This window comes from Thermobia domestica, chromosome 12, assembly GCF_964235325.1.
Source record: "Thermobia domestica chromosome 12, izTheDome1.hap1.1, whole genome shotgun sequence".
NCBI classification, from domain to species: Eukaryota; Metazoa; Arthropoda; class Insecta; order Zygentoma; family Lepismatidae; genus Thermobia; species Thermobia domestica.
Window position 1 is genome coordinate 27,417,301 of NC_137465.1, and position 13,757 is coordinate 27,431,057.

Sequence of the window (13,757 nt, forward strand, 5' to 3'; positions counted from 1 at the left end):
ACACCAAATACCATTCTCGACCAATGCTTCATGAATTCACTGCAGCCTTTTAAAGTTAGCGAAGTTTCGTTAACTTTGATGTCACAGTTAGCAACACTGGGAACAATAAAAGTGCAATAATTTGATGATGTTTGTGGTTCACATTTATTAAATGAAGAATAAAAGGTTTTCTTGATTGTTTTTTTCATTATTTTGATCAAGAAGGCTCTCTGAAATAGTAAAATGAGCCTTCTCCTACTCCTCAATTTCCTTAAACCGAAATAATCTGAGGTGGAAATTACGATTACGAAACATACAAATTTTAAGTTTACTTGAAATCCAATAAATTCTGATGATCTACAAAAAGCCTGAACTATTACATCAGTGATGATTTGGAATGCTCCAGACAAAGTCTCAATTAAGTGCGATGTCATTACAGTGATCGAAAAAGGACAAAAAGTTTAAAAAAAAATAGAAATGTTTTCTTACGCGTTCCAAAGAAATTTACTGACTTTTTAAACAGAACAATCGCAAGATAAGAATGGGTCACTCGGAATTTTACAGTATTAGACTAAAGTGGGTCAGTCCGCAACCTGCGAGGGAAATGTGTATGTGTGTGTGTGTATTGTGCAAATTCTAAGTTAGCTGCTACTGCGTTACTACAAATCAAAGGTTCAGCCTGTATTCAAGCTGTCATGAGTGACCTATTTCCTTTAGTAGTATGATCCATAGAAAATGACAACTGTCTTCTTCAAGAATGTGGTGAATGTCCTGGAGTGGAAGGAATAAGTGTGGAGTCTTTAATCATTGATCCTGATGAAAATGAGTGTTACGTATGCCATATGGGAAAACAATAATCTCGTTTGAAAAAACTATGCCATTTTCTGTTTTCGTATCGTAGATTGCTGGTTTAACTGTAAGAAATGTAATTCACGACTACATCAAGAAAATCCAAAGAGAATTAATTGCTACCGAAAAGCACCGTATAAAATTTCAAGATACAAATTCTACTTTACTTCATGTGGACTTCGCTGAAAACTGGACTGTTATTCTGCAAAGTGAAATTCAGAGTTATCACCGGAATATGAAAACTGACAGTTTTGTTGTAATAAACGACGATAAAACACACGATTCGGCTCATGTACTCATAGCCATAGACAAGATTCTAAAAATACTCGAAGAAAAGCGAAAATATAGGTTATAGAAAAAGGTTCGAATACGTGGAAATAAGTGTCTACAATTTCCCAAACCGTGTCAGTGATTTATGATGGTGCTGCATCCGACTTTAAAAATCGCTTTCAGATGTTCGAGATGCAGACAGGTCCGATAAAGCAGTGAAACCGGCCATGCAAGGGTCTCTGCGACGGTATTGAGGAGGGGGAAGTGTAAAGAATGTGGCAACGCGGCATAACCGTAAGCAAAAACAGATACACAGTATTAAAACCGCAGAAGAAAAAAATGAAATGAAATATTTGTTTTACGTCCCACGTTTATGCCGGTTAGGCTAAGACGGTGATTATGAGAAATGAATGAAATGGTGGAATGCAGAGTGGGAGGAAACGGGATAACCCTGAGAAAACCCACGAGCACGGTGTTTGTCCACCACAAAGCCCACACGGCGTGAGCTGGGATCGAACCAGGGACCCCAAGTACCGGAGGTGAACGCTCTACCACTGAGCCACCGCGCCCTCACTAAAACCGCAGAAGAATTCGTGAGTATAGTGCAAGTACAAACTCGGGTATTACTCTCGTTTTGTTGCCTGGAACTGAATTCGACGACTTCCGGAAGAAAAAAAGGGAAAGATGCTACCAGTAAATGGTATTCAACGAAGTCATCTTTGGCTTTCGGAAAATGGCGAAGTTTTTATGGCAGTAACGGGTCACCATGAACTAACTTCATGCTTCCCCCAAAATCGAACTTCTGCAATCCAAAGTGTAGATTTAAGAAATTTGCAAAAAAGGAACTTTTGTTACATACATATATGTATGATAACCAGTGGTGCGTAGCAAAAATATTATAAATAAATCATGAATTACGTGAAGTTGAAGTGCTGTTTATGCTTCCACACAGAACTTCAGCATTTGTGGCTATCGACAATGTGCTATGCAGAGGCGGATCCAGGACTGACTTCTGGGGGTAATACTGCTACTTAGAGGTACCTTTAAGAGCTCCAAACTCTGAGATCGGTTTTATTTATATATAAAATAAAGTTTCTTCCCCCTAGATCCACTCCTGGACGAGTTGTGAGTGAGCCAACACCTATTGGAGCACCTGCACGGTTACATGCTATTAGCGAAGAAGACAGCAACCAAGCAAATGATTGGTCCATGTAAATAATAATAATAATAATAATAATAATAATAATAATAATAATAATAATCAGTGAAATTTTGTTTCCAAAGACCATTTTAAGTAAGTGAACTTGAAACTTGTGCGTTTCGTAATCGTAATTTCCACCTCAAATTATTTCGGTTTAAGAAAACGGAGGAGTAGGGGGAGGCTCATTTTACTATTTCAGAGAGCCTTCTTGATCAATATAATGAAAAAAACAATCAAGAAAACCTTTTATTCTTCATTTAATGAATGTGAACCACAAACATAATCAAATTATTGCACTTTTATTGTTCCCAGTGTTGCTAACTGTGACATCAAAGTTAACGAAACTTCGCTAACTTTAAAAGGCTGCAGTGAATTCATGAAGCATTGGTCGAGAATGGTATTTGGTGTGTTTATTATTCATGTAAAGTTGAACCATCTGACAAAATTTCAGAATTTTAAAAGATGGTGTTTTCGAGAAAATGGCGCTCAAAAATGGCGATTTTTGAAAATTTTACAATTTCTCGAATTTTTTGCGACAAAACGGTTGCACACAGAAGCGATACAATTTTTTTTTCGGAAAGCGGGTAACCAGGTCTTACCAACCGCGAAAACAGAACTTTAAAATTAGAACCGGAAGTGCTCGAAAAAAAATCGCAAACTTCGACTTTTCAGATAAATTGACGTTCATTTGTTAATTTATGTACGAAAAGATACGCATGCGCAAACCAAACTATAATAAAATATAGTTTATTTATATCCCTATGTACATACCACAACAAGAATTATAACTACCTGCCTCCATAGCCGAATGGTGAGGCTCCGAAGTTGACCATTTTCCATGTCTTCTACAATTCATAAATTGTACTCCCCGTCTTTGATGGCCCATTACTTGGCGGGAAAATTTTTTTCGACAAAACAAAAAAATATGGGTCTCTTAAAAATATGTCTAGTTGCTATAAAAAAAGTTTCAACAATATCTGAGATGGTGATGGTACAAATTTATATTTTTTTGCCTGAGTTGAAATGGAAGGCACCAGTTTATTTTCTGTAGTTAATAAGAGTATGTGCGTAAATAACTGTTTTTGTATACGCTGTATTATATACATGCGTACATCAAAGCGTGCATGTATTGGCGACTGCGTTCGTGTGTCAGTCTTTCTTCCCCTGCAATCGATCTTTTGCCCCTTAAAACCAGTCTTTTGTATCCCCTCTGAAATCGACCTTTTCCGCCCCTCTGGACTCGGCCTTTTCCGCCCCTCTGAAATCGGCCTTTTCCGTTCCTCTGGAATTGGTCTTTTCCATCCCTCTGGAATTGGTCTTTTCCACCCCTCTGGAATCGGCCTTTCCCGCCCCTCTGGACTCGGCCTTTCCCGCCCCTCTGGACTCGGCCTTTCCCGCCCCTCTGGACTCGGCCTTTCCCGCCCCTCTGGACTCGGCCTTTCCCGCCCCTCTGGACTCGGCCTTTCCCGCCCCTCTGGACTCGGCCTTTTCCGCCCCTCTGAAATCGGCCTTTTCCGTTCCTCTGGAATTGGTCTTTTCCACCCCTCTGGAATTGGTCTTTTCCACCCCTCTCGAATTGGTCTTCTCCGCCCCTCTGGAATTGGTCTTCTCCGCCCCTCTGGAATTGGTCTTTTCCGCCCCTCTGGAATTGGTCTTTTCCGCTCCTCTGGAATTGTTTTTTTCCGCCCCTCTGGAATTGTTTTTTTCCGCCCCTCTGGAATTGGTCTTTTCCGCCTGTGAGCGGGAGGAAGGAAGATTGCATATTATGAATAAAATTATCAAAATTAATTAAAATGATAAAATGCAAATGTGGGAGGAGACGTTAGATTTACTGTCAAAATTACTTTAAATTAATGCAACCTCCAGCTACAAAGTTAATTAACTAAATTAGTCAGTCGGTAGAGTCTTTAGTTTAATTAAATGAAAATTTTGAAAAATAAAACAAGGTTATTGTTAGCATGAAACTCTAATTTTCAAGCACTCTGTGGTTTTAACACCCATCCTGCATGAGAAAGATACCCAAAATACGCATTTCGCCTTCATGATCCATTCACAAACCCAGCTTCTGGCCTGAAAAAGAAACAAAAGGACTAAAGGGTAACACATACCTCTCGGCCAATACTGCAAACAAGACAGAAGTTCAAATTTCCAGTGATATCCTTTTAATGCACCACTTCAATGCACATAATATTGAAATTTACAGAAGCACACGCGCGCGCATGTCTCTCAATGAGACCTGAGAAAAAAAATATATATATATTAATTTTAATCAAATTATTTTCTCTGAAAATTTTATTTCACACACTCTGAGCTCTCATTTTTGTTTAATAGTTCGTGCACGTTTTGTTCATTTCGCCGTTAACTTCTTACTTGCAGTGTCTCTCCCTTTTCACCACATTATACACCTCCTGGTCGCGTTTCTTCCGTTTCCGGCGACCATTCTCTGTCTTCTCCCGTCGTGCTGCTACACTCTCCTACAGGACGTACTCCCTCTAACTCTGGAGTTCTGCTGCATTTGCGACGGTTCTGTGTGTATTCCTCTGCATGTCGGCAATCGTGACTAACTGAATTGTGTCTCAAAGTTCACCCTAGTCAGTCATTCTATGGAGCACTGGAGTTATATTGTACTAACCGCGCCTAAGTTATACAAGCATAAAGCTCAGTCCCTTGTATTAACTGACAGCGTATGACGTAAAACGTCAAAAGTTAAACTTGTGTGAAGCACTTCACAAATATAGGTGAAAGCATTGTCTCTTCACACTAGCAATACTTCGAACATGGTGCACTTAGTAAAATAAATAACAAATAACTTTGCAGATAATTCCGCAAGCCGCACTTTTATAAATGCTACTCGTTCCTTCTACGCTCTCATTCTACCAAAAGAATATGAGTTCAGCGTTACGAAGATAAATTAATGGTAACTGAGTGCTTAGTGCACATTTAATATCTCGCACACACTATGTATATGTTTTTAAAACTGAATCGCCGACATGTTCGATAAATGTTTGAACACCACAAGTGTCGATGATAACTTTCAAGTACAGACGGTTAGAACACTCACTCTGAACTTCGTGTCTGACGTACACGATTCCCGATCTAAGAAGCAACTGCCCTTCTGACTGTCTCCCGTAATGTTATATTGCCCTCACGGTTCATTGTTCGCCCCAGCTTTTGGGTTGGGCCAATCCACTTTAGCACGCTTCACCCACAATAGGGGTGAGAGGCATGTCACTCACCTGTAGGCTTCCATGACCTAAATATCTCAATACACAACACTTTTTCAAATTCTTTTGCACTTTATAGTTCACTTCAATGACATCGTTTACAGTCACTGTGTGAGTTAGGTAGCTTATTAAACAAGCTTTCAGTTTGTATATCACACTCACTAACACAGTGCTGAATATAGTTAGAAAAATTAAAATAAACAACAAAATTATTCTCGCTTGATCACTTGACAGGTTAACCTACACAACTTGACAAGTAGTCCCACCTAGTGGCGACCCCCGTAACTGCTTGTCCAAGTGACATGAATATTGCAATTCTCTGAAATAGATGCATTGAAGGATATTGTTTATACTTTGATTGATCATATTAATGACACAAATTAAATGAACTATACAAAAATACTAATATATAAAATGAACCCTGAATGAGGCTGACGTAGCCTAACACATAAAAATAAGCAATATAAAATCATTTTGAGAATTCCCTTCTCTCTGCTAACAGTAATGACTTTTGACAAGGTTTAAAAAAAAAAACTGAGGTGTGTGTTCGTCTTCTGAATTCCTTCCACAACCTTCAGCTAGGTCTATAACTGTCATTAGTACAAGCCATATGTTGTAAACAAAATATATATCGAGCTACTATATATCTACAACTACGGGAACACCCAGAAAGTTTATTTACATCACAAAATTACATAACATCACACATACTATTATCAGCGGAGCAGAAGAAACAATCTTTTAGCAGAGACATCTAGCGGATGTCACTGTACTACGAGAAACAGAGTTCTCGACGTCTACCACTAAAACTTAAGTGGACTCGTCCACAATTTTGAATTTGTCAACTTCCCTTTCTCTGACGCTAGTCCGTTGACCAAACGACGCTTTCAGAGCCTAACATGCCAAAAGTAGGCGTGTCTAAAAAAAATAGCACCTCTTTGTATTCGGGATTCTCTCATAGACATGCTAAAAATTTTATGATTTTGAAAGCATTGTATACATGGACTCGGTGTCGCTATACTGGCAGGGTATGCTCCTACCTACAAATGCACTAGGAAGTGATACTAGCTATCCATACATGTGACAACTGGAGCTCATAGGTATTCCACCCATATAGAGATGGTTACCTTGTTTCCGATATTTTCTCACGACGTGGGAGACCAAGGCTCCGTTAGGAACACAAGCTATCTTTAAAGTTTTTTTTTTCTGTGAGGCTTCGCTGCTTCTCTGCCAGCCAAATATCGTATCTAAACTATAGAGTTTTCTGTTTTCTTCGAAGTCAATATTAAATTATATTCTAATATCATTGCTCCAATCTGATGTCTCATCTGGTTGTCACTCAATGCTCATTTACATAATCGACATACACAATATAAATACATAAAAATACCAATAAAAGATACATGCTCCCGCTGATACGTATGCTAATTCTATTAAACTTGCTATGCAAATCACTAATTAAATGGCAAAATTATTCATATATTCACGCAAAATTTAAATATGTAAATTGAATTAAAACACAGTTCATGTGTCGTTTACACGCCCCTCTGGAATTTCTTTTCCGCCCCTCTGGAATTTGTCTTTTCCGCCCCTCTGGAATTTGTCTTTTCCGCCCCTCTGGAATTTGTCTTTTCCGCCCCTCTGGAATTTGTCTTTTCCGCCCCTCTGGAATTAGTCTTTTCCGCCCCTCTGGAATTAGTCTTTTCCGCCCCTCTGGAATTAGTCTTTTCCGCCCCTCTGGAATTAGTCTTTTGTGCCCCTCTGGAATTGGTCTTTTGTGCCCCTCTGGAATTGGTCTTTTGTGCCCCTCTGGAATTGGTCTTTTGTGCCCCTCTGGAATTGGTCTTTTGCCCCTAGGAAAGAAATCCTGCGTGCGCCCCTGAACAAGCCATTTTGAGCATCGCTGCTTCTCAATATACCCGCTCCATTGTAAATACATTTTTAAAGTATTTTTAACGTCTGGTGCCTTCTAACAGTAGTTAATGATGATCGTAAACCGCTCTTTTGTTTGCTAAATGAAAAGATTTTATTATTTTTAAGAGTATTGATTCTGTGCCTGAAAGAGAAATCAATTCATTTCTGAAGTTCACCACTAAGTTTTTGTTGTATGAATAGAAGGAGGAGGAGGAGGTGGAGGGAGTTGATTGATGGCTGTGAAGAGGTTATTTCCTGAAAGAAAACATCTAGAAAAAGAGAAGAAAAAGTACTATTTTCTGCTTTGTTACTCTGAACTTCCGGTTCTTAAAAGAAGTGAAGTTGCATCCCACGCCACAATCAGAGACAAAAAGCTAATTTCAGATGAAGACTCTTAGATGAGATGAGGGCTTTGGATCTTAACGCTCTCTCAAAGGAAGTTGTATTGCTTTTTTTTTTTTTTTAGTTCTTTTTTGTTCTTGGGAGTTCTCATTGTAAGATACACTAGATGACAATAGTATTGCAGGAATTAACAAAAACCATCCATAATATAAGTGGATGAATTTTAGTCTGAACAAGGACAAAGTTAGCATCTACTTTGTACTACTTCTTTCTCTTCCCCCGGTGCACTTTTGTTTTATGACTTCTAAAGCAATGCTATCCATAAGTATGGGAAGGTTTTATAGTACGGCTTTGACCTTTCTTCTCTCTGTCGACAAGTATCAGACTGCTGTAAGAGATACTGAATCTCAGGCAAAAGCTGAGAGAGATACCGAATAGCAGATTTTTTTTAAATCTATTTAGCGCCCCAAGAATAGGTTCCATATCCTCTCTTAATCCTCTATTCAAACCGGAAGTGGCAACAGACCTTTTCCGGTTTTAACGTTGATTGTCATAGAGCAAAAGCGCAATAAGTAACGAGAAACTTTTTTTTTTCAATCGATTTAGCGTCTCATTGTACTTACCTCTCTCTCTACCAAGACCGGAACTGCTAGATATCCACCGCAACTCCCGGTTTTAAACTGATCGTCACAGAGTAAAAAAACCGTAATAGATATCAAGAAATGATTTTCTACAGTCGATTCAGCATCCCAAGATCGACCTTTATCCCTCCATTCAGACCAGAAGTAGTGAAAATTTAAGATTTCCTGTCAACAATGATCGCCATAGTGAAAAACGTCATCATAGATATGGAGAAGCTTTGTGTGTGTGTGTACCTATCTTTTGCAACTTGATGGTATGTGACGTAATATTTTGCGTGTTACATTCTCGGTAAACCAGACAAACGAATACATGTGATAGGCAAACAAAAACATAGACGGTAGAGTCGATATATATATATATTGTCAGATACACAACTAGCGAATAGTCGCGAATACTGCCACCATTTTACCTCACCTTTCTTCCTCCTGTGCCGCTGCTCCAACATAATGCATCAGGACGCCGCGGTGGCTGTGAAGGAGCGCTCACCTCTGGTGCGAGAGATCACTGGTTCGATTCCAGCTCGCGCGATAAAAACCGTGTGCGTAGGTTTTCTCGGGGTTCTCTCGTTTCTTCCCTCTTTCTTCATTCATCACCGTCTCCCATAGCTTCGGTGCTAGAGGTGGCGTAGGTCAATGAAAACATGACTCACGACCTAGCGTGACCAACTCCAACCCACCACCCACCATGAACTACTCTCATCCACTGTAACCCACTCCGACCCACCAAAACCCATCGTCATCAACTCTGATCCATGATACACACCCTCTTCTGTATTGACTAAAGAGTTTACGCTTGTAATAAAACAAGGCTGTGAAACTATCACTAATCGGAGTTTAAATTTCTACGGTCAATCGCTCAAGCACCAATGTTTCTTCCAGACCTGTTTTTTTTTGGGGGGGGGACTTTCCCCCGGAGTTCTGAGAGTGCCCCCCGGAGAAGACTAAAATAATACGTCTATAATATAATAATAAATAGAATAGTATCAGCACTGCCCCCGGGAATACCAAGTGTGCCCACTCAGGAACATTGTTTCTGAAAGAAACACTGCTCAAGCACAGCTCTGTTACAATACCAGTGGATCTGACCTTTATGATATAAAATGGTAAAGTCTTTTTCACGGGCCATATTACGATGAATTTCAATTTAATTATCATATATAATTATTTCCTTCTTGAATTACAGATACTTTTCATTAAAAAAAAAAAAAAAAGATGAAATTTTAAAATCCCAAATCAAGGTAAGTAGACCAACGTAATGGAAAAAAGTAAAATTTTCATATAATTAAGCGTACAGTACAAATTTAAAATTTCGTGTTATTAAGCTTACAGTACAAATTTTATGTATACTTTTCTCACAACTTTATTGGTTGATTGCCTTGTGCTCTGAGCGCTCCTTATATAAAAAGTGCCCCCATAAAAGATAATTTTAAAAAATGCTAGGACACGTTCTGTTTATTTTTAATAGAGTTAATCCTCACCGAGGGCAATGTCAGGCTAAATGCCATATTGTTAGTTAAGTAGATAATGTATGATTAGCACATCCTTTATTCCTTGTTTGTTGAGTAGCTACATTTTCAGTGGTTTCGAAACTGATTCACAAGACTCTGTCCAACATCAAAATTTGGAATTTGCGGCATTGAATAGTAGAAGTGTGGGCACATAAGTATTTAATTACAAGAACTTAGTTGCTTTCTCTCTCTTCCGGACAATTGGAATTGCTGTCAATGAATGTTGCAAACACAACACCAAGAATTGATCTCAACTCACAAGGTTAAAGTGCACGATGTGACATGAATGTTTACAATTTAAGCAAGATGTCACATGCAGTGGCGGATCTAGGAGGTAAGAACTGGGGAGGCAGCCAGAACCCAGATTATGATAAATCTATCATGAGTATACTACAGTATAAACTTTCAAAAATATACAAATAATAGCTTCAATTATATAGGCCTATATTACTGAAAAACTGGGGGGCCTAGGCCCTCCGACTCCGGGCTAGATCCGCCACTGGTCACATGCCTGGGTTTAACAGCGTTCTTAGATATTTAAGAAGTAGCAGCGGGGGAGGATGGTCCTCCGAATACAGAACAGAGGACAGTGCAATGCGAATGCGGTTTACCATATCTTATGTAGTCGAGTGCGGACAAGCAAACAGGAAGTGTGCAGGAAAGTGTCACTATACCTTGCTTACATTTTAAGTAGACGCTGCGTTCAAACAGGACTCGCACAGTTGGTCTATGGCAAGGCGGCTTCTCGTATCACGAAATTGGTGCACGTACAGGACCTGCCGCCGTATCAGTGATCATGTGTATAGTAACAATGAACATACAACGATCGGGCAGTACTGTGGATGGGACTACGCCGCAGGATTATAGATAATTGATACCTTGTCAGCATGACCGTGACTAACCATATAGTGTCATTCACGCATTAGCTCGACATTTCAGCACGTTAACGATTTTGGACTTGCAGACTGTCGACAGCGTCTGCTGAATGCTAGACTGGCAGAATACATGCCTTTGCATCGGCTTCTTTTGACTCAACCCGTAAACGCCTTAGTTACATTGGACACATGAACACCATCACTAACGTGCTGAGTGACAGACGAACGTATTTCCGAACAATTCCTACTTCATTCTGTCCTATAGTTATGCCGCATATGTGTTGAACATTATGGTAATGATCACACCCTTCCAGTGTGCATTGTCGAACGTCAAAGTGGTCGAACAGAAGGTGTAATGTAAGAGCAACTTTACGACACAACATGCGATCTCGATTGCTAGGCATTCAGGGCTGCTACACCAGTAACTACTACGTCAGGATGTTGTAGATACGAAGGTTATACCGTTTATTCAGACAACTCGGACGCCATATTTCAGCTGGGAAATACGTGGCCACATTTTCCCCTGAATGTGCAAGCTTTCATGATAAGACTGCCATGCTTCCGTAGAGATAAACTAATGCCTGTTTCACTTGATTCCATGACATTTAGAAGCTGTAATTGCAACAAATGTAGGGTTCACAAAATATTGATTTATCAACGTTAGAGGTGTTGTACGCTTCTGAAATTATAAAGAAAGCAATCTGTGCAACTAGGGCCTATGTGGTATAAAGTTCTAGCCATCCACAGGTACATATGTTGATGTTGCAGTTTTCACGAATAGCAGGTATAATTAATAGCATAGATAAATCACCCTATACTTTGACTACCGACTGGGATAGTGTTGTTCAAGTGGCCGACATATAGATACTCTAAGAGTACCGTAGTGGGAATTTTGTGCACGGAGTGGGATTAGTGTTCAAAATTTCAGGATATAAGAGTCGCAGTGGATCAGGCAGCTAACAGTGTTGGCATTCTTAGGATCAAACGCAATGTATTGTGCCGTGAAGATGGGTGAACTTTCTGGAAAACGGTTCTGCGTTTTATAATTTTATTTCGATAAGAATGCAAATACTGCGCAAGCCCATGAAGAAATTGTGCTGTTTATAAGTAATATGCATTATCAAAAGCAATAGTCGAAAAATAGTTCTTTTCTTTCTGGAGAGTTTGATGTTCAAGATACTTCTGGCAGTGGGCAACCAATTACACCAAAATTAAATGGCAGAAGTCTAGTAATACCGGCTTGTAAGCAGTCGTGACATCATCAATGACCTAAACATCTGTTACCAAACAGTATTAGAGGTTCATTCCCGTTGTGCCTACTTCCCGTTCTGCCTACAGACCCTCCAGCACTTTAAAGAAAATATTTTTAATTATCTTATCTCTAGGCAGAACGGTAATTCCCGTTGTGCCTACTCTTTCGAGACGGGGAATTATGTGCAGGGAGGAATTTTTGTAGGGAATATTTCTTTAGTATTTCTAAAAGCTTCTGTAAAAACAACCACCACCTCTACAAGTTTCATCATACATGGAAAATTGGTTGACTCAGTTGCAAGAGTGTTAGACATTGTATGTGAAACAAACATTAAAAAAAAAAAAAAAAAGATCTAATATCAAGCAATTTCAGAACAAAATTTTATTTGGGTTTCCAGTAGTTTACCTCCAGCATGCTAAGACTTGCAGTACTAAAAAATGCCACAGTTCACATCCCCAAGACATGTCTGGCCAACTATTAAACAAACAACGCAAGAGGATGCATAAGGCGGCCTTTAAAAAGAGTGTTTGTCTCCATCATATCTCTTTCCTCGAATTGATTGATTCAGTTGCCAGTAACCCGTTTGACATTGTATCTGAAACGAACACGAAACAGACTTACTTCGGGCTAATATCAATTCATTTCACAACCGAATTTTAATCGGTTTTCCAGTAGTTTATCTCCAGCATACTAAGGCTTGCAGTACTAAAAAGTGCCACAATTCACATCCTCAAGACATGTTCGGCCATACATTAAACAAACAATGCAAGAGGATGCATAAGGCGGCCCTTTTGAAAAAAAAGAGCCTTTGTCTTTTACATCACTGCTCCTTCTTTGGCATTACCTTAACAGGTAATTTGTCTTCTGGCTAGGCTAAAGGAGACGGTGATGATGAGAAATGAATGAAATAGTGGAAAGTAGGAGAAAACGGTAGAACACCGAGAAAACCAACGCACACGGTGTTTGTCCACCACAAAGCTCACCTGGCTCGAGCTGGGATCGAACCATGGACCCCATGCACCAGAGGTGAACGCTCTACCCCTGAGCCATTGCGGTCCCATTTTTTTCTTTTTTTACAATATAAGTACGACATATTGCGTGTAATACAGAATCATGTATAGAGGACAAAGCACCTGATCATATATAGAGGTGATGCCGGAAAAAGATCTGTGATGTAGAAGACAAAGGCTTTTTTTAGAAAAAGAAAAGAGACCGAATTATGCATCTTCTTGCATTGTTTGTTTAATATATGGCCAAATATATTTTGAGGATGTGAACTGTAGCACCTATTACGTACTGCGAGCCTTAGAATGTTGGAGATGAACTACTGGAAAACTGAATAAAATTTTGTTGTGAAATGACTTGATATTAGACCGAAATAAGTTTATTTTCTTGTAACTGAATCAATTAATTTTCCATTTCTCTGCAAGTATTAAAAAAACACATCTCTACTAAAGTAGACGTGAATAACGCTGCTAATAACAAAACTGTACCTAGTCATTTTTTCTGAGAAGAGCAAGTAAGATAACATTTAAAATATATGATGAAATTTAAAGGAATAGTTATTCTTCTTACAGAATCTATTAGAATTACTAAAGAAAAAATCCCTAGAAAAGATCCCTCCCTGCACAGAATTCCCCGTCTCGAAAGAGTAGGCAGAACGGGAAGTAGGCACAACGGGAATTACCGTTCTGCCTACAGA

General features: G+C 39.2%; 1 protein-coding gene and 1 long non-coding RNA gene across 2 annotated transcripts in view; one reads left to right on the forward strand and one right to left on the reverse strand.

Moving 5' to 3' along the window:
* Positions 1-5,774, reverse strand: part of LOC145666378 (uncharacterized) — a 275,097-nt gene extending 269,323 nt beyond the window's left edge. Inside the window, exon 1 of the long non-coding RNA XR_014127736.1 lies at positions 4,408-5,774. This is a non-coding gene — a long non-coding RNA (uncharacterized LOC145666378). The remainder of the gene's footprint in view (positions 1-4,407) is intronic.
* LOC145666377 (uncharacterized) overlaps positions 1-13,757 on the forward strand; it is a 195,773-nt gene that overhangs the window by 124,424 nt on the left and 57,592 nt on the right. The window lies entirely within an intron of this gene.